The 18,446-nt window shown below is 41.0% G+C and overlaps 2 pseudogenes; one reads left to right on the top strand and one right to left on the bottom strand.

Annotated features, from left to right (window-relative positions):
- Positions 1 to 7,299: 7,299 nt before the first annotated feature.
- LOC112302908 (actin-related protein 2/3 complex subunit 1B pseudogene) lies at positions 7,300 to 8,299 on the top strand (annotated as a pseudogene).
- Positions 8,300 to 16,841: 8,542 nt separating this feature from the next.
- On the bottom strand, positions 16,842 to 18,206 carry LOC112302902 (heterogeneous nuclear ribonucleoprotein K pseudogene; annotated as a pseudogene).
- Between the last annotated feature and the right edge of the window lie 240 nt (positions 18,207 to 18,446).

The following is an 18,446-nucleotide window of genomic DNA, read 5'->3' as shown; positions in this document are numbered from 1 at the left end:
TCACTACCTATCTAAAATTCAAATTTAACTGTGTGTCCTCTATTTTTATTTACTATATCTTACATCCCTTCCTACCTCGAGGGCCTGTTTAAACACTGAGTGCCAGGCCCCACAATCAGGTTCCTGATTCAGTGTATCTGGGGTGGGGCCCAGGAATCCGCATTTCCAGGACATTCCCAGGTGATGCTGATGTACTTTAGGAATAGCTGCCACAAAGGTCCTCTCAGTGGTGATGCCATTTCTGTGTCTTTGGCAGCCATGACCCAAACCACTCATAGAAAGGATGCTCCGTGACCTGGCTGTATACCCTCTACCACTTTACCTCCCTGCCTTTCTGGGAAGCCTGCTTGCCTCTGTTTTGAGGCAGCAGCACTGTATGCTCCTCCTGTGAATTAAGATGCAAAGGGCTCAGTATCCCATGAGGGGCCACAGTCCTAAACATGCATGTGCTTGTTGGAGCGCTCAGGGCAGAAACACTAGCAGGGGAGGGGTTTGTCGGTTTGTAGCCAGTTAGAATACAGCCCTGCCCACAGGTGCAGGCACACAGGAACCTCCTCACAGGGCACTCTGCAGTGTTCACTACACATGAGCTTTCTCATACTGCAGGAAACACCACCGGTTTTTAACCAAAGGCCTTAGTGTCTCACCAGCAACAGTGATTGAGCTGTTGCTAAACATTTTAAATTTAACAGCATCTTATTCGTTGGAAGTAGAATGCCTACAAAACACTCTCGTTCCCCTAATGAGCCAAGAGCACCCTACATGAGTGGTTAACAACTAAGGGGAGTTTGTCCCCTTAGGGGCAGGGCGCCTGGTATGGTTGCTGAGTCATGGACTCACTTTCTGGCAGAGGCTTCTTCAGATCACTCATGTCTAGAAGCTGTGTGTGTTAGTTTGCTAAGGCTGCCATATCACCCTGCCCTCTATCCCCTGCCCGTGTCAAATTTCATATATTGTGACTGTATTTGGAGATGTGGTTTTTACAGAGATAATTAATGTAGAATGAGGTAGGTAAGGTGGGTTCCACTGCAATATGACTGGTGTCTTTAGAATAGGAGATTAGGACAGACATGCACAGATGGACAGCCATGTGAGGACACAGGGAGAAGATGGCCATCTGCAAGCCAAGGAGAGAAACCTCAGGAGAAAGCAGCACTGCTGACACCTTGATCTCGGACTTGCAGCCTCCAGACTGTGAGAAAATAAATTTATATTGTTCGAATACCACCCACTCTGTGTTGTTTGTTACGTCATCCTGAGTTGACTAACGCTGTGGGAATGCAGGCTTTCTGTTACAAGAAAGAAGACTGAGTAGCACCTATACCTTAAGTATGATGATTAAAATGTAAACTCCAGCCCTGGCCAGTAGTTCATTTGGTTAGAGCTTCGTCCCAACACACCAAAGTTGTGGATTCAATCCCCAGTCAGGGCACATACAAGACTCAACCAATGAATGCATAAATAAGTGGAACAACAAATCAATCTGTCTCTCTCCTTCCCTTTTCCTCTATCTATAAAATCAGTAAATAAAAAATGTAGAATTCCATTTGAAATTAACCTGTGACTGTGAATTTAAGGTTGCCTCTCTAACACATTTTACTGTCTGATCCTTTGATTCCTCTTTCCCTCAAACCAAAGACCACAAACAAGCTCACATCTGAGGACTGGACCCTGGGGGTGCTTAGTGGACAAGGATTGTCCAAGTTACCACTGCTTCTGCAGGCTCTGAATGTACCAATAATCATCCTTAAAGATGACCTGCTTTTTTATTCATTATTTTCCTTTCTCCTAGCAACATGCAAAATTTATTTCTCCTCATCTTGGCATTGACAAAAGACAACATTCTTTGCTAAATTGAAGTGTGATAAAACATGCAAAAAAAAATTTCTGATAAACACTCTTTGCTAATCAAGTGTTTAGAAATCTTATTGTATCAAAAGAATTTGACATTTCTTTCCATGCCTTTTATTTTCTCTAATAGACATTATTTTCTCCACAAAGGTGTATTCTTGATAATTGTTTTCTCCAAAACACTTGAACAGCTACTAGAAATCATTGATTTAATTTATAATGTAATTATATAACTTGCACCAAACATTTAAGATTTTTGTACAGAAATTCATTGGGTATACAAATAAGCAGGCCCATCACAAACTTTTTGAAAATTTTGATCATGCAGTTTTCTATGTAGTTAATAAATATTTTGTTTGTGATTCCCACTTTTAGTTATCTATTGACTTTATCACTAAAAATTATAATTTAAAAATATTAATTTTCTCTAATATATAGTTACATTTTCAGTTAGCTTTCTTTCTAACTGAATAGTAAACATTTTCTTTTAACATAACTGAGTCATGCAAACCCTTATGCTTTTCTTGCTGTCAGTTGCAAGTATAATTTAAACAAAAAATAGCTAACATTGCACTATGCAAAAAATGAGGAAGAAGGATGACAGATGTTTACGAAATTAATATCACAAGTAAATGCATCCTCTATTGACTCTGACAAACTGGAAGAACAAGGAAGAAAAATTCAACCCTTTCACGTTCCTCAGATCTATTTTGCATATGCTGGTCACGTTTGCACCAAACGGTCTCTAAGTTCATTAATTCATTATTCGTTACCAGTTTGTTCCATTTAAAATTTTACTACATTTGAGGTCTGAAATGCCACAGCAGAAGTTGAGTCATGACAATTTAAAGAAAAAGTACTACTACAAGAGAAAGGATATCAATGGGCAGTGGGGAGGGTACCTGGTGCACAGGTGCCCACCACCCAGCAAGAGAAAGAGCTGGACCTGACAGCCTGTCAGGAGGCGCTCCCATTGCGCCACCAGGTGGGAAGACTCTGGTATAGACAGATGAGAGGCTTTAGGGCCTTGGGGAAGCGTTAGCAACAGCAGTATCAGCGCCACCTGAAAGCTTGTTAAAATGTGAATTCTCAGGTGCCACCAATCCTGTTGGATCAGAAACTATGGTAATGTTCTGCCATATGATCTTTGGCTTTATTTCCCTAGGTTCAGATTGAAACCGAAACCAGGAAAAGTACTGGTTATAGGATCCTTGTTATAGGGTCGTAGGACATGTAGCACATGTGTGAGGGAGAACTCTCACCCAACCACCACATGGAATCGGAGAGACCAGATCCAACCACTTCCTTCCAAACTGTATATTGATTACTGGGCTGTGGTAGTCTTTGCCTTCCAATTCTAATGATTCCAGTCTTATGACTGCAAGATGATTCCAGAACAATAGCTTTTAAATGTGTTGCCATTAGATCTTTCTAATTAGGGAATATGTAATTTCACTATTCTTACCTGGTTTCCCTTTTTCTTTTGCCATTATATAGTTTTAAAATGCCATTAAAGAATAACAAATTGCAATTTTTAATGAACTAGCAAGCAAAATAATGACAGATTCATAGATAGAGAGCAGACTGACAGCTGTTGGGGGATATTGTTGACTGGGGGGCTTAGTGGTGGTAGTGTAGGAGTTGAGAAAAAAAATTTATGGAAGGGAAAACACTCATGGACACGGACAACAGTGTGGTGATTGCCAAGGGGAGGGGGATGGTGAAGGTGGAAGACTGTATGGGGTATAAATGGTGACAGACAGAGACTTGACTTGGGGTGGTGAACATACACTACAGTGTAGAGATGATGTGTTGTAGAATTGTGCACCTGAAACCTTCATAGTTTTGTTAACCAGTCTCACCCCAGTAAATTCAATAAATAAACAAACAAACAAAGTGGAAAAATTGCATTTTTAAAAAACATTCTTTGGGTACAAAAGTGAGACTTCCATATATCGAGACAGAACTTTTTAAAAAGCAGGTCTAGAATTGTGTTCGCAGCCTCCATCACTCTCTAACGCCAGCACTTCCTTCAGCTTCCTAAGAGCTCCGGAAGAAAGAGAAGGGGGGTAAGTAAAGAGGTCTCTATACCACGGCTTGTATAAAGCACACTGTCCGCAAATTGGTGGTAAAGCACGGAGAAAGCAACTGGCTACCAAAGCGTCTCACAAGAGTGCGCCATCTACTGGAAGAGTGAAAAAACCTCATTGTTACAGGCTTGGTACTGTGGCACTTCGAAAAATTAGACGTTATCAGAAGTCCACTGAACTTCGGATTTGCGCACCAAATTTCATGTCTAGTGCTACAAGTTGCTCGGGGCTTCAAAACAGATCTGTGCTTCCAGAGTGCAGCTATTGGTTTGCAGGAGGCAAGTGAGGCCTATCTGGTTGGCCTTTTTGAAGACACCAACCTATGTGCTATCCATGCCAAACATGTAACAATTATGCCAAAAGACATCCAACTAGCCCACTGCATACGTGGAGAACATGCTTAAGAATCCACTATGATGGGAAACATTTCATTTTCATTTTTTAAATAAAAAATTATCTTCTTCCTGTTATTGGTAGTTCTGAATGTCAGATATTTTTTTCCATGGGGTCAAAAGGTACCTAAGTATATGAATGCAAGTAGAAAATAGGGGACAGAAATCAGGTATTGGCAATTTTTCCATTTTCATTTGCGTGTAAATTTTTTTTAATTAAAGTGTTTATTTATTTTAAATATTTTATTTATTTATTTTAGACAGAGGGAAAGGGAGGGAGAAAGAGAGAGAGAGAAACAGCAATGTGTGGTTGCCTCTTGCATGCCCCACACTGGGAACCTGATCGGGACCGCAACCCAGGAATATGCCCTGACTGGGAATTGAACCGGTGACCCTTTGGTTTGCAGGCCACTGCTCAATCCACTGAGCCACACCAGCCATGGCTAAAGTTTTTTTAATATAAATGTGGAGACATAAATTGTTAATACAAGTCAGAATGTTTCAATGAACAAGTTTCGGCAGTTGAACTTTATATTAATATAAATAAACCTGTTAAAATTTTCTGGACAATGCCAGCATTTGGATTTTTTAAAAACAAGTAAATTTCTTATTGATGGCAACTAAATAGTGTTTGTAACATTTTTATTATACAGTAGATTTCATCCATTTACTATACTTTTCTAACTGAGTTGTCCTACATGCAGGTATGTTTTTAATGTTGTCTGTCTTCTATGCTGTTCCTATAAGTTTGCTATTAAAATACATTAAACTATAAAAAAATCAGATCTCAGAGAGAAAAACATTTAAGACAGCACCCAACTATCCAAATCTAATAGTTATTCCTTTTTCATACCCGTCTTATAATCGCAGGTGTGCCAGGTAAATTTAAAGATGTCGATGTAAGAGGCCAAGCAATGGGAGGGAAGGGAAACAACTGAGTTTTCTCTAAAATAAGACTCTTAAAGAAATGGAAACTCATTTGTGCTTTGAAGGATTGTTTTACTGCTCAAGCTCCATCAGGAGTCCCACTAAAGAGCAGGGTTCTTCGAGTCAGGAGCAGGTGTTTCTGCCTGTAAGAAAGCTGGGTCCTGGCAGACAGGGTAGCACTGCTTCCATGAAGGAAAGGAAAATGGTCAGTCACCTGGCTGCAGGTGAAGAGTGACCATGAGAACATGCAGGGTAAGTGTTCCATCTTTCTTCCAGATGGCATACTAAAAGAAAATAGATTCATAAGTGAGTTAGCTTACACTGCTGTGCAAATTCCTTGCCTGGATGATTAACAATCAAAGAGAGATGAGATACTCTGTCTTTCTGAGATCTTTAAGAGAGAGATCCAGGAATGTGACAGTAGCAAGCAGCCTAGTTTGGGATATCACAAAATCTCCACATAAAAACAGAGAAGCTAGAAAACAAAATAAAAAACCCACGATCATTACTTACAACAAAACTATGTGACAAGCTATCTTCACAAACACCAAAATAAAAACAGGGTGAAGACAAACCACCAATACCCTAGAAGTTCAGTCACTGGCAGTTGCACAGGAGAAAGCAGAGGGCAGACACCGGCACCTAATGAGCCAAGCACAGAAAACCCACCGTGATCACTGCCACACACAGGTGGCTGCAGGAGAGCAGGAGAGTTGCCCAGTCCCTAAATGAAACAGGCAAGGATCTATGGTGAGGGCTGCAGGACAGCAAGTCTCTCAAAACTGGGTAGGGTCTTCCTTCCAGGGCAGGCACCATACTGAAGGAAATGTGAGGTGTGGGATTGGACACACAGGGAGCAAGAGAGATAAAGAAAAGAAAGGATCATGATACAAGAGGAGGATGGGTACCAAAGATAGGATATCTCAGAAGAAAGGCTCCACCACTCAAAAGCAATAGGAGGAAGACATGGAGAAGTGAGGACAAGCCTTCATCTAAAAGTTCAGGAGAACTGTCCCAACCGGTTAGCCGGGAGTCTTCGGCAAAGCGAAAGGTTGCCGGTTGGATTCCCCATTAGGGCACATGCCTGGGTTGTAGGTTTGGTCCTCAGTTGGTTCCTATGAGAGGCAACCCACTAATATTTCTCTTTGCGTGGATGTTTCTCTCCCTCTCTTTCTCCTTCCCTTCCCCTGTCTCTAAAAGTAAATAAAATCTTTTTTAAAATAAAGTAAATGAAAGTTCAGGAGAACTAATCTCACATCAAATCAAGCCACCTGCTCAGTGTATTGGGCATCATTCTGCAAACTGAAGGTCCCTGGCTAGATTCCCTGTCAGGGCCCATGCCTGGGTTTCAGGCGAGGTCCCTGGTTGGGGGCTTGCAAGAGGCAACTGATTGATGTTTCTCTCACACATGGATGTTTCTCTCTATTTCTCCCTTCTTTCCCCTCTCTTTAAATAAATAAATAAATAAATAAAATCTTAAAAAAATAATAGTCACCCCGAGTCTATGACGTTAATTCTCCTACGATATTACTAAAGGGAAAAAGCAGACAAGAGGAGGACGTCTGCCTTAAGGGCCTTTGCAGGAACTGCTCCCTGTGAACTTAAGATGAGAAATTCCTTTTATCTTCCCATAGCTACCTTATTAACACTCAGATTTCAGTTTATTAATTATTTTTATCCTAATCTGAGGACATTTTTTAAAAATGTTTTTTAGAGAGAGGAAGGTAGAGAGAGAAATACTGATGGGAGAGAGAGAAGCATTTATTGGTTGCCTGTTGTACACACCCAGACTGGGGATTGTACCTGCCCAGATGCCCAGATCCAGGGTAGAACCCTCAACCTAGGTGTGTGCCTTGACTGGGATCGAACCCACAACCTTTTCATAGGGGACAACGTCCAACCAACTGAGCCACACTGGCTAGGGCCAGATTTCAGTTTAAACATCTGCTCATTGGGGGAAGTGGCTGCGGGTTCCAGGGTTAGTTCAGCACGTCAACTGCCCAGATTCTGTGGTGGGGTACCTGAGAAGCTGAGAAATCATGGCCTACCACAGCTTTCTGGCTGCCACACCTGGAACAAGGACTGCACACTGATTGACATCTGCCCCAACCATAGGGAGGTGCACAAGCTCAAGGAACAGTATGGGCCCCTAAGAGTAACTACATCTACACCTACCACTTAGGCCATAATGCCTATGTGTGGATGCTGAAGGGTGGCACAGGGAAGCCCACGCTCATCATCCTGCTAATAAACCTGGTTGCTTGTTGTGTGCACTAGGTCCCTAAAGAACAAGTACACTGTGGGCAGCGGCTCCTGTGTCATCTCCATCTGCTTTTTCCAGCAGGAAAATGACTGGTGGGTGTGCAAGTGCCTCAAGATGTGCATTTGCTCCACTGTCCTCCATCTGGACAGGCACCCGAACAATGAGCTCCTGGCCAACAGCTCCTGAGGCTTCAGGTGCTGGATCTTCTCAACCTATACCAGGTGGTGGAGGAGTGATGGGCATCCACTCCTCAAGGCTACAGAATGCCCTTCAGGGAGCTGAAGCTCAAGTCCAGCAGTAGCTGCAGCTGGGTGTATGCCTTCTGCAGCCACGAGGCCTCGGACAGCGCCATGGGCCCACCCAGTCTGTGCTGACAAAAAGGTGGCCCTAGTGACTCTAGCCTCTGAAACGTTGCTGCTGCTGGCCCTGATCTTCATCACAGGAAACATTCTGGTGGCCACAGGCCACAACTGCTTCCCGGTGCTTTTTACTTACTCCAGCACTGCAGAGACACTGGGCTTGCGTGGGTGGCTGGACTTGCCCAAGAAAAGTTCACAGAGCTAGAGCCTGGACAAGAGGACAAGCTGTGAGGGCGATGCGACCATTGGGGCAGGCCTGGGCTCACTGCATAAGAACAGCATTGGCCACATCTCGGAGCTCAGCGGGGTTAAGCCAAGTGCTTGCAGCTCTGCACTGCCATCATGGAGGGTGGCATGAGCATCTGTGATGTGAAAACCTTGCAGTCAGCCTTGAAGGATGACCCCAAGATCAAATGACCAGTGAAGAGAATTGGCCTCATCCCAGTGCAGGAGTCAAGGAGGCTAAAGCTCGCTTTGCTGAATGTTTCTAGGGTATTATTTTGGGTCCCCACAGGAGAAAGGGAAGGGATGAGTAGGAAATTCTGCTTACCGATTTGAAAGAATAGTGCCTTTTTCTTAAAGGAATAATTTCATTTATTGAAATGAGAGAAAGAGAGAGAGAGAGAGAAAGAAAGGAAGGAAGAAGGAAGGAAGGGAGGGAGGGAGGAAGGAAAGGAGGGAGGGAGGGAAGGAAGAAAGGAAAAAAAGAAAAAAGAAGGAAAGAAAAAGGAAGGAAGAAAGAAAGGCACTGTGCTGGTCATGAACTGCTTTGAAATGGAGAGATAATAAAAATGCAATTGTAAGTAATAAATAAATAAATAGTAATTCATCAGAAGCCCTAACCATAACCCCATTCTAAATTACTTAGCTTTTATCACATCACATTATTTTAATTCTCTGAATATTTATCAAAATCTAATATTTTAAGTACTTTATTGAAGAATATGAAAGAAAAATAAACACAGGTATTGAGTTTGGCCAACAATTTCCTTAAAACAACCAACAGAAACGAGATCTGGTCAACAAAGAATGGATTTTAGTTGCCATGCAAGAGAGGCATTACACATCGCCCAATTGCTTATTTGGAGCTGCTTAACATGCAATGCAGAGTTTGCCAGGAAGAAGAGGAAGAGAAGAGTCTTGTTGAAGACTCTGCTTCAGAACCTCAGGTATGTGCCCTGGCTAGTGTGGCTCAGATGGTTGGAGCATGGACCCATAGATCAAAGGGTCGTGGTTTCGATTCCTGGTCAGGCAGAGCACATACAAAGGTTGTGGGTTCAGTCCTGTCACATCTATGTTTCTCTCTCTCAAAGCAATGAAAGGATACAAAACAAAACAAAAAAAACCTCATATACGTGTTGGTGACATGTTTACTAAACTTCACAATAGAAATGTACACAGTTAGATAACTCAAGGGGTCCTGGGGATCAATTCTTCTTACTCCACTGGTCAGAATGGGGGCTAATGGTTCCAGTTGTCAAGGGAGTCTTGAAATAAACTTCACTTGCTGATGATCCAGTGGGACTCCAGGCACATGGCACATGCTGTTAGTAATTCATGGTTACTGAGTTTAGCATCGGAATGGTTGCCCTCAGCAATTATAAATCCCAATAGCAGCTGCTCCTTAAACTAGCTCAGGAGGGTCTAGCAGAAGTCTTCTTGATAGTGTATCAGGAATAATACTGCCTCCCTGGAAGATACACAGACACCAGTTCTGCCAACAGGATCTTAAAGATGTGTTGATGACATTCCTACCCATTGTCATAGTTTGTCATATTAAAAACTAAACAAAGACTGAGGATTTTGCAAAATTATAGTGTTTTTATTGTAAACTAAACCCTGTGATAATTCAAAATTTAATCATTTTCCTTATTGAAGCAAATGAATATACACTCTCCTGCCCTCCAGCCTAGCACACTGCATGTAGCTATAAAATGAATCAGCTCTAAATCTCCTTTGCACCCTCACAGCTTAACATCACCATTTACACTCCCTAGCAAAAGGCTGAAGTGTGATCAGAAAGGCTCCGGTTTTTAACTTCAAAGTCTCTGGTTGTATTTTGCTTGCTTGTTTGTTTGTTTGTTGATTAGGGGTGGGGGGAGTAGAGAGGGAAGTGGAGACAACTGCACTTGAACAACAATTTTAAAAATTAAAAAAATATTTTTTAGAAGTCCCTGGTTTCATGGATGTGAGTTAAAGTTTAGGGTGAAGATGACACACAGAAAAAGAAAACTAAGATGTAAATACTCAATAAATTATTGAGATAACCCCACCCAGTTATCTGTTCCCACTAAGCCCTGAGAGCACCAGCAGCTAGGTTTCCCACCAGGTACAAAGAGAAGATGCAGAGATTCTCTCTAGAAAACTGATCCACTATATACATATATTACATGATAATGTACATACTATAATTTACCCAGAAATTAGATAGATAGATAGATAGATAGATAGATAGATAGATAGATAGATAGATAGATGATAGATAGATACTGGAAGTAAGAGTCCCCTCCATTGAAATGGTTCATCTGCACCTGAAACAGAGAAGTCCACACACAGCAACCCCCTATCCAAGCTTTCGATTGTGTTTTTAGCACCTCACTCTTTTTTAAAATATATTTATTGATTATGCTATTACAGTTGTCCCATTTCCCCCCTTTCACTCCACTCCATCCTGCCCACCCCCTCCCTCCCACATTCCCCCCCTATAGTTCATGTCCATGGGTCATACTTATAAGTTCTTTGGCTTCTACATTTCCTACACTATTTTTACCCTCCCCCTGTCTATTGTCCACCTATCATCTATGCTACTTATTCTCTGTACCTTTACCCCCCACTCCCCCTCCCACTCCATTATTGACAACCCTCATGTTCTAGTTGTTTGCCTAGTTTGCTCTCGTTTTTGTTTTATGTATGGTCGTTAATAACTGTGAGTTTGCTGTCATTTTTACTGTTCCTATTTTTTATCTTCTTTTTCTTAGGTAACTCCCTTTAACATTTCATATAATAAGGGCTTGGTGATGATGAGCTTCTTTAACTTGACCTTATCTGAGAAGCACTTTATCTGCCCTTCCATTCTAAATTATAGCTTTGTTGGATACAGTAATCTTGGATGTAGGTCCTTGAGTTTAATCTTGGGTAATATAATTATGATGTGCCTTGGTGTGTTCCTCCTTGGGTCCAGCTTCTTTGGGACTTTCTGAACTTCCTGGACTTCCTGGAAGTCTATTTTCTTTGCCAGATTAGGGAAGTTCTCCTTCCTTATTTGTTCAAATAAGTTTTCAATTTTTTGTTCTTCCTCTTCTCCTTCTGGCAACCCTATAATTCAGATGTTGGAATGTTTCAAGATGTCCTGGAGGTTCCTAAGCCTCTCCTCATTTTTCCAAATTCTTGTTTCTTCCTTCTTTTCTGGTTGGATGTTTCTTTCTTCCTTCTGGTCCACACCATTGACTTGAGTCCCAGTTTCCTTCGCCTCACTATTGGTTCCCTGTACATTTTCCTTTGTTTCTCTTAGAAAAGGCTTCATTTTTTCATCTGGTTTTCGAACAGATTCAACCAGTTCTGTGAGCATCTTGATAACCAGTGTTTTGAACTGTGCATCCAATAGGTTGGCTATCTCTTCCTCGCTTAGTTGTATTTTTTCTGGAGCTTTGAAGTGTTCTGTCATTCGGGCCTTTTTTTTTTTTTTTGTCTTGGGGCGTCTGTTACTTCAAGGGGTGGAGGCTTAGGTGTTCACCCATGCAGGCTAACACTGGTCGCTGCGCTATGATGCTGTACGTGGGGGAGGGGCCGAGAGGGAATAATGGCGCCCTCTCCCCTCTCCACCAGATTTCAGTCTTTCACTCCGCTACCTACAAGCAAACTGGGCCCCTCTGGTGCTGGTTCCCGAGTGGGTGGGCCCGTGCACACTCTCGGCCCCTGTGGGTCTCTCCAACGACCTCTCCCATGAGGCTGGGAGTCCCTCCTGCTGCCGCCCCCACCCCCACGGGCACTTGCAATCAGAGGCTTGAGGCTTTATTTCTCTGCACTGGAGCCCTGGGTTACAAGGTCTGCTTCGCTCCCCTGGGTTAGTCCCGGTTTATCTGTGCTGGAGTGTGGGGCCACGGTGTGCTACCCGAGCTCTGCCTGCCCTGTTCTCCACCACTCTGAGTCCGGCCCTCTCGGTTTATCTGTGCGCGAATATTGGGCCGCAGGGTCTGCTAGTGCTCGGACTGCCTGCCCCGTTCGCCCCACAATCCACCAGTCTCGGTCCTGCCACAGCCACGTGAGTCTTCTCCACCCTGGTGCCCATCTCCGCCCCTCCTACCGGTCTGGATGAATGTTTATTTTTTATTTCCTTGGTTTCGGACACCCTAGCCATTCGATTCTCTGTCAGTTCTGGTTGTGCGAGGAGGCACAGTGTGTCTACCTATGCCGCCATCTTGGTTCTCGAGGAATGAATATTAACATTATTAGAATTTTCCCTCCTTTATTTAACTATGTATTTCTCTTTTGGCTGGTATAAAAATTATGCCATGAATGTCTCTGTATTTAACTCTTGGCTATATTTCTAATGATAACCTTAGAAGTAGTCCAGCGGCTCTGGCCAGGTAACTGAGTTGTTTAGAGCATTATCCCAATATGCCAAGGTTGTGGGTTGGATCTCCTGTCAGGGCCTACACAAAAATCAACCAAGGAATGCATAAATAAGTAGAACAACAAATCAGTGTTTCTCTCCCTCCCTCCCTTCCTCTCTCTCTAAAATCAATAAATTAAAAAAAAAATTTTTCTAAAGAAGTATCCCGGAAAGAAAGACTTCCTGAGTCAATTGGAAGTAAAGCTTTTAAGGCCAATGCATAGTTTCCCATCGCTTTCTAAAAATTGTACAAGTTCACTACATACAATATGAATATAACAGTCCATAAGAAACCCACTTGTATTGAGTCTTAAATACTTCTAAAGTGTTGTTCATTAAATAGGCTAAAGATGACATCTCATTATTTTTGTAAAATGTCATTGGTTACAATTTGTATTTTATTCTTTGTGAAAGATCTGTACCTGTTGTTTATAAGGATTTTGGTGTTTCCTTATTTAAAACTGTTTCTTATCAAAGCTTTGAATATATTAATGTTCTTTTTCTCATTTTACTGATGCAGACTTCAGCCAATGGGGTGCGTGTGTTGTGACTGCGACAAACAAATTCACACGGAGTACAGAAGTCCTGTGGAGAAAAAGGATGGCATGGCCACTGTCTAAGTGAGAGAGAGGGCCCTGACCCCTGCCTGGACAGGCTTTTATTGCTTTTCTGGGCACATTACATCAAGGATGCTCCTCATTTACTATGTACAGGTTCGATTTAGGTGATTACCTTTTACAGATAACGAAGAAGAGGATGTTGCTAATTACTACAAAGAAAAGGATGTTTGCTAATACAAGGGAAAAAGTGGTTGAACTGGTTACACTCCATCCTTGGGAGGTTTAGCTCAAACTTCAGGAAGTTACTTTAAAGATATGCAGTAAACGTTTGCTGCCTCAATTCAGGGTGAGGGAGTTTTAGCAAAAAACAAGCCACAAAGCAGCCTAGGTACAATGCAGGCCTGATTCCCCACGGGAAAACCGATCTGTGGGCCTGGTTCCTGTGTGCTGACTTGCTCCTGCCAGTTTCCCAAATCAGGGGCTGGGCTATATTCACCACTGCCATGCGGACAGGTTCCCTATATGTTAGTCTTAAATATGTTCCTCAATTGTTTATATTTTAATTCCTCATTATGATTTCTGTTATTAGGATTGTTCATTTTTCTCCATGTAGTAGAATCTATCACTCTTTTTAGAGTTCTGTCAACACTTCTAACACTAGAAACTCTGAGACACTGAATCACATCTACATATTTCTTTACTTTTTAAATAATATTGTGGTGAGGTGGGAGGGTTCACTTTTCATTGTAATCTACTTGAAATGATCTTTTTGGTTTATGAAGTGAGGTAAGGTCTAACTATATTTGTATTCTCCAGATTTTCCCAGACCCAATAAAAAAATGGCCTCTTTCCCTGTGGGTTACAAAGGCATGTTATTTTGCACCTGCCATAGGGGATGAGTGAGTGGGGTGCTGGAACCAAAAGTTTTAAGAAGAAGGAAGTAAGACTTTGTCTCAAGCTAGAGTATTCAAATACTGCTCACAGATAAGACTTTTCTAAATTCCAACCCCAGTGTTTATCAGCTGGGTAACCTGAGGCAATTTAGGCATTTTCTTTTATTTTATTTTAAGATTTTATTTATTTATCTTTAGAGAGAGGGGAAGGGAAGGAGACAAGAGAGGGAGAGAAACATTGTTGTGCAAGAGAGAAACAGTTGCCTCTCACAAGCCTTCCCCCACAACCAGGGATCTGGCCCACAACCCAGGCATGTGCCCTGATTGTGAATCAGACTGGTAACCTTTTGGTTCACAGGTCAGTGATCAATCCATTAAGCCACACCAGCCAGTGCTAGGCCTTTTATTTTAATTGTTTTACTTACCTATATATAAAGTGGGGTTAATTATCATGCCTACCTCATGGGTTGGATTAGGAATTAAATACAATGATATGTGAAAAACATTTACCAAGTTGCCGGAATATAATAGTTGCACCCAAAGAAATGTTATTTAATAATATTATCATCCAAGACAACTTTTGTCAACCAATAAAGACACCCAAATTAAAGTTTATGACATATCTTATTAGGTGGTATGATGAGAATGATATATTTGAATGAATAATATCAATCTATGGGAGACAAAAACTAAATGCAGGGAAGAGTAAGGCTGGCTGGAACTTACTCTCCTTTCTGGGGTCAACTTTGAAAAATTGTGTCTTAATATTTGTTCCAGAAGTTTTCTTAAAAAGACAGCCTCCTTTCCTGTTTTATTTCTGATTTATTTGAGTTTTTCTCTTGGTGAAAATTGTTCCTTGTGTATTGTTTGGGGTCCTGGTCATTTCTCCCATGTTTTTGTTGGGTTTTGTGACTTCTATGTGGGTTGAAGTGACAATGGAAAGAGAAATAATAAGAGTAAACACTTAAGATAGACCACAACTTAACTTATTTTAAACCTCAGAAAAATCTTGAGAGTTAGATATTATTGTGATCCATTTTTTACAGATCGTAAATTCAGGTATTGAATGACCATGTTTATTGTCCATTTTAATTTTTATTTAAAAGCCTAATCACAAACTTTAAAAATTTTTTATTTTGGCTCTTTTTTCTGGCAGATTTCATATCTTTTTTTTTTTTTTGGTATAATGGTTCAAATCTGTTTCCTGATTGTATCCATTGTCATTTCATCTTATTTCTGATACTTTTGTCATTGAGAATAATTTAATAATTCAGTTTAATGTAATTTAATTATTTGGTTTTGCCCTTATGATTATTTTCCCTTTGCTTAGAAATTCCTTTCCCCATCTCAGGTAAGATAAATAGCTATTTGGATTTCATTTTCAGTGTTTTCTAGTTTCTTTTTTAATTTACATTTTTCTCCTTGACACAGCCAGTATATACACATTTTGGTGAATGGTATGGACTACAAATCTAATCTATTGGATTTTTTCTTCTAAATACTTTTAAAAACAGTCACTTGTATTTTTTTTTTATCCAGTCTTGTCTGGGGATATAAATATCACCTTTATCATACACTTACTTTGTGTATATACTAATAACTAATTTTGGTTTTGAGTTGTTTGTTCTTTTGTCAATTCCATTACTACTTTAGTAATTATAACTTTATAATGCATTTATAATTTGTAAACACAAATTTTCCACTTATTACACATTTTCTCCTTGACTTCCTTGCTGGAAGAAAAGGAGATCTCCTCATGGATTGACAAGAGTTCCATTGGTTTTAATTGTACTATTAATTCAAAAATGGCCTCTGGCAAATGACAGATTCCTTAGCTCCATTGAGTAAAGGATGAGGAAAGGCAAACACATGGGTATCTGCACAGGGGTTGAGGGAAGATGAACATGAGGCTGCCTGCCTTCTCATGCTACCCAAGACCTCAGCTGGGAAAATTTATGTACTTCTTTATAAGATGGCTAGAGAAGCTGACAAGCTAATTATTTTTATCTAACACCCTGATTGATCACTTATGCTATAATTTATAGTTCCCCAAATGGCATAGGGCATTTCACATATTTTTCCCTATTTGTTTCATTTCACTTGTGGGTTTGGAGTATCCAACTGTTCTTACCACTAAATTTAATTGGCCAATTCCTTTTTTTTTTTTTTTTGGCCAGATTAGACAAAGCGACACCTTCACCAACAAAATTTTCCTTAATATGTTCTATTCCAAGAAAAAAACCACAAAACCTGATCTGCCCTAACTACCGCCTGTGAACATGTTCTTTTCACTCTGCAAGTCTTCCCACGTCATCTCACTCACTTTGGAAGTCTGTGAATACTGAGGATAAGGATTGTCTTTTTTGACCTTTATTCATGGAACCTAATACATTACTTTTCACACAATATCCACCCTACAATTAACCAATATTCTATCAGTAAAATATTTTAACATTTTTTAGGTCCACTAAATTTATTTTAAAAAACATAAAACCTTTTTTACAAAAGAGCATTACATTCTGCGCACTGCTCAGATGCCAGGCACACATAGACTATTGTTACTTTTCCTCCCCACACCAATGGTACAGTGACCATAAAGCAACATATTTACAATAAGTACACAGGGGTAATTTTCCTTTTTAACCACCAACAATGAAGAAAAATTAAAATTCACTCACTCTGCTGCTGTTTCAAAATTTCAGTATTAGTTTTTTTGTACACACATCCCCAACTCAACCTGTTTGTAAGGAACTAAAACATTGCATCAGGTGAACAGCAAAGATTTCACTACATCTCAAATGCAGAACACCTATGAAACAGAGGAATGTTGGTATTTTTAAACAGAAGCAGATTTTTAAAAAAAGATGTAAGACTCCTTCAGTTCTTCACTAGTCTTAGAAAAACCATCCAGAATACTGCTTTGTACTTTTGTGCAGCAAATACTGTGTATTCTCTATCTGGTCCTGTGTTTTTGTAATGGTAATGGTCTCACTTTTGGACCCTTCTAAAAGTCATCTATTTTGATCCAAGCTCCTGGCTCACGACAAATTTATTTAATCTTCTGACCACCTTTGCCAATAGTATATCCAGTCAAATCTTTGGGAATAGTTACCTGTGCAGTAGTAATAGCTCCACCAAGATCACCATGTGAGCCACAGCCCCCTGTATAGGATAAATTAGGAATGATTATATCTGGAGCCACCCTGTGGTTCACAAGCCATCTGCAATTCCAAAGGGCTCCCAAGGTTCATCAGCAATGAAACCAACTATGTCATCAAAAATGTCTCCAGGTCTTTCCCTTTTGACATAGGCCATTAGCTCTCCTCCTCTAGGTGGTAGTAGTGGTAGAGGAAGAGGAAGATTCATTTGGAGTTCTGCTACCACCTGGCCACCTCACCCAGGAGGAGGGAGAGGAGGTTCTTACCAAGGGCTCATATCATCATAATCTCTTCTAGATGGGGGCATTGAATGCCCACCTCGACCAGGAGGCAATCTGTGAAAACCATCTATTCCCCTCATGGAAAATCCCATAGGACATCCACAGCAATGATCAGACATCATTGTAAAGCCACCATAATCATAAGTTTCATCGTAAAAATTGGGAGTCATAAGGCCGTGCATGTCTTTGATGGGACACTCTGATACAATACAGATCAAGGATGATCCTTATGCACTCTACAACCCTATCAGGGTTTTCTCCAGTAAGAACAACTCTGTCGAGGGAATGAGGACAGCATCCTGGAAAAGCTTGATTGTGGTCTGAGTGTTCTCTTTGATTTTAGCCCCTTCATCCCCCCAAATTCCTCCTGCCAGACTCTAATGAATCAACAGTTTCAATTTGCAAAGTTGCTTCCTTTATAGTGTTGATAATTTAAGCATTCCACAGCATCAGTTTTGAGAGGGAGCTGGCTGGGGTCAGTGGGTGCTGTCAGCTGCAGGCCCTCTACCAAGGTAGGGATGATTTTCTTCAGAATCTCTCCAGTTGTTTCAATATCAGCATTGATACTTGGGACCATGGCTGTCTGGAATTGAAACACTGGCATTGTAGTCTGTGGGTAGAGCCTTAATATTCTTGCCTCCTTTTCCAATCCCTGCCCCAGCACTCTTGCTCTGAAGCAGAATGTGTAATTCAACCATCTCATCAGTGTTTCTAGATTTTTAAAAAGTTTATTCTTTCCCATATCTTCTGCAGGGCATTTACCAAATTCACCACTGGTTTCGGTGTTGGTGAAGGTTTCCTCTGGCTGTTTAGTTTCCATTTTCTGGGATTACAGGGACACCAATTGTGTAGGTCACCCTTCCTAAGCCTCCATGCTGCCTCCGCCAGTCACAGCTAGACAGAGAACAAGCACAGCTCCCCTGCTCTCCCCAGCCTCCCCATGCTCTCTTATTTTAACTTTTTCTTTTCTTTTCTTTTTAAGATTATTTATTTATTTTTACAGAGATAAGGGAAGGGAGAGAGAAAGAAAGGGAGAGAAACATCACTGTGTGGTTGCCTC

This window comes from Desmodus rotundus, chromosome 1 (genome assembly GCF_022682495.2).
Source record: "Desmodus rotundus isolate HL8 chromosome 1, HLdesRot8A.1, whole genome shotgun sequence".
In the NCBI taxonomy this organism is placed as follows: domain Eukaryota; kingdom Metazoa; phylum Chordata; class Mammalia; order Chiroptera; family Phyllostomidae; genus Desmodus; species Desmodus rotundus.
Note: the sequence above shows the minus strand (reverse complement) of the source record. Positions and strands in the feature narration are given on the sequence as shown.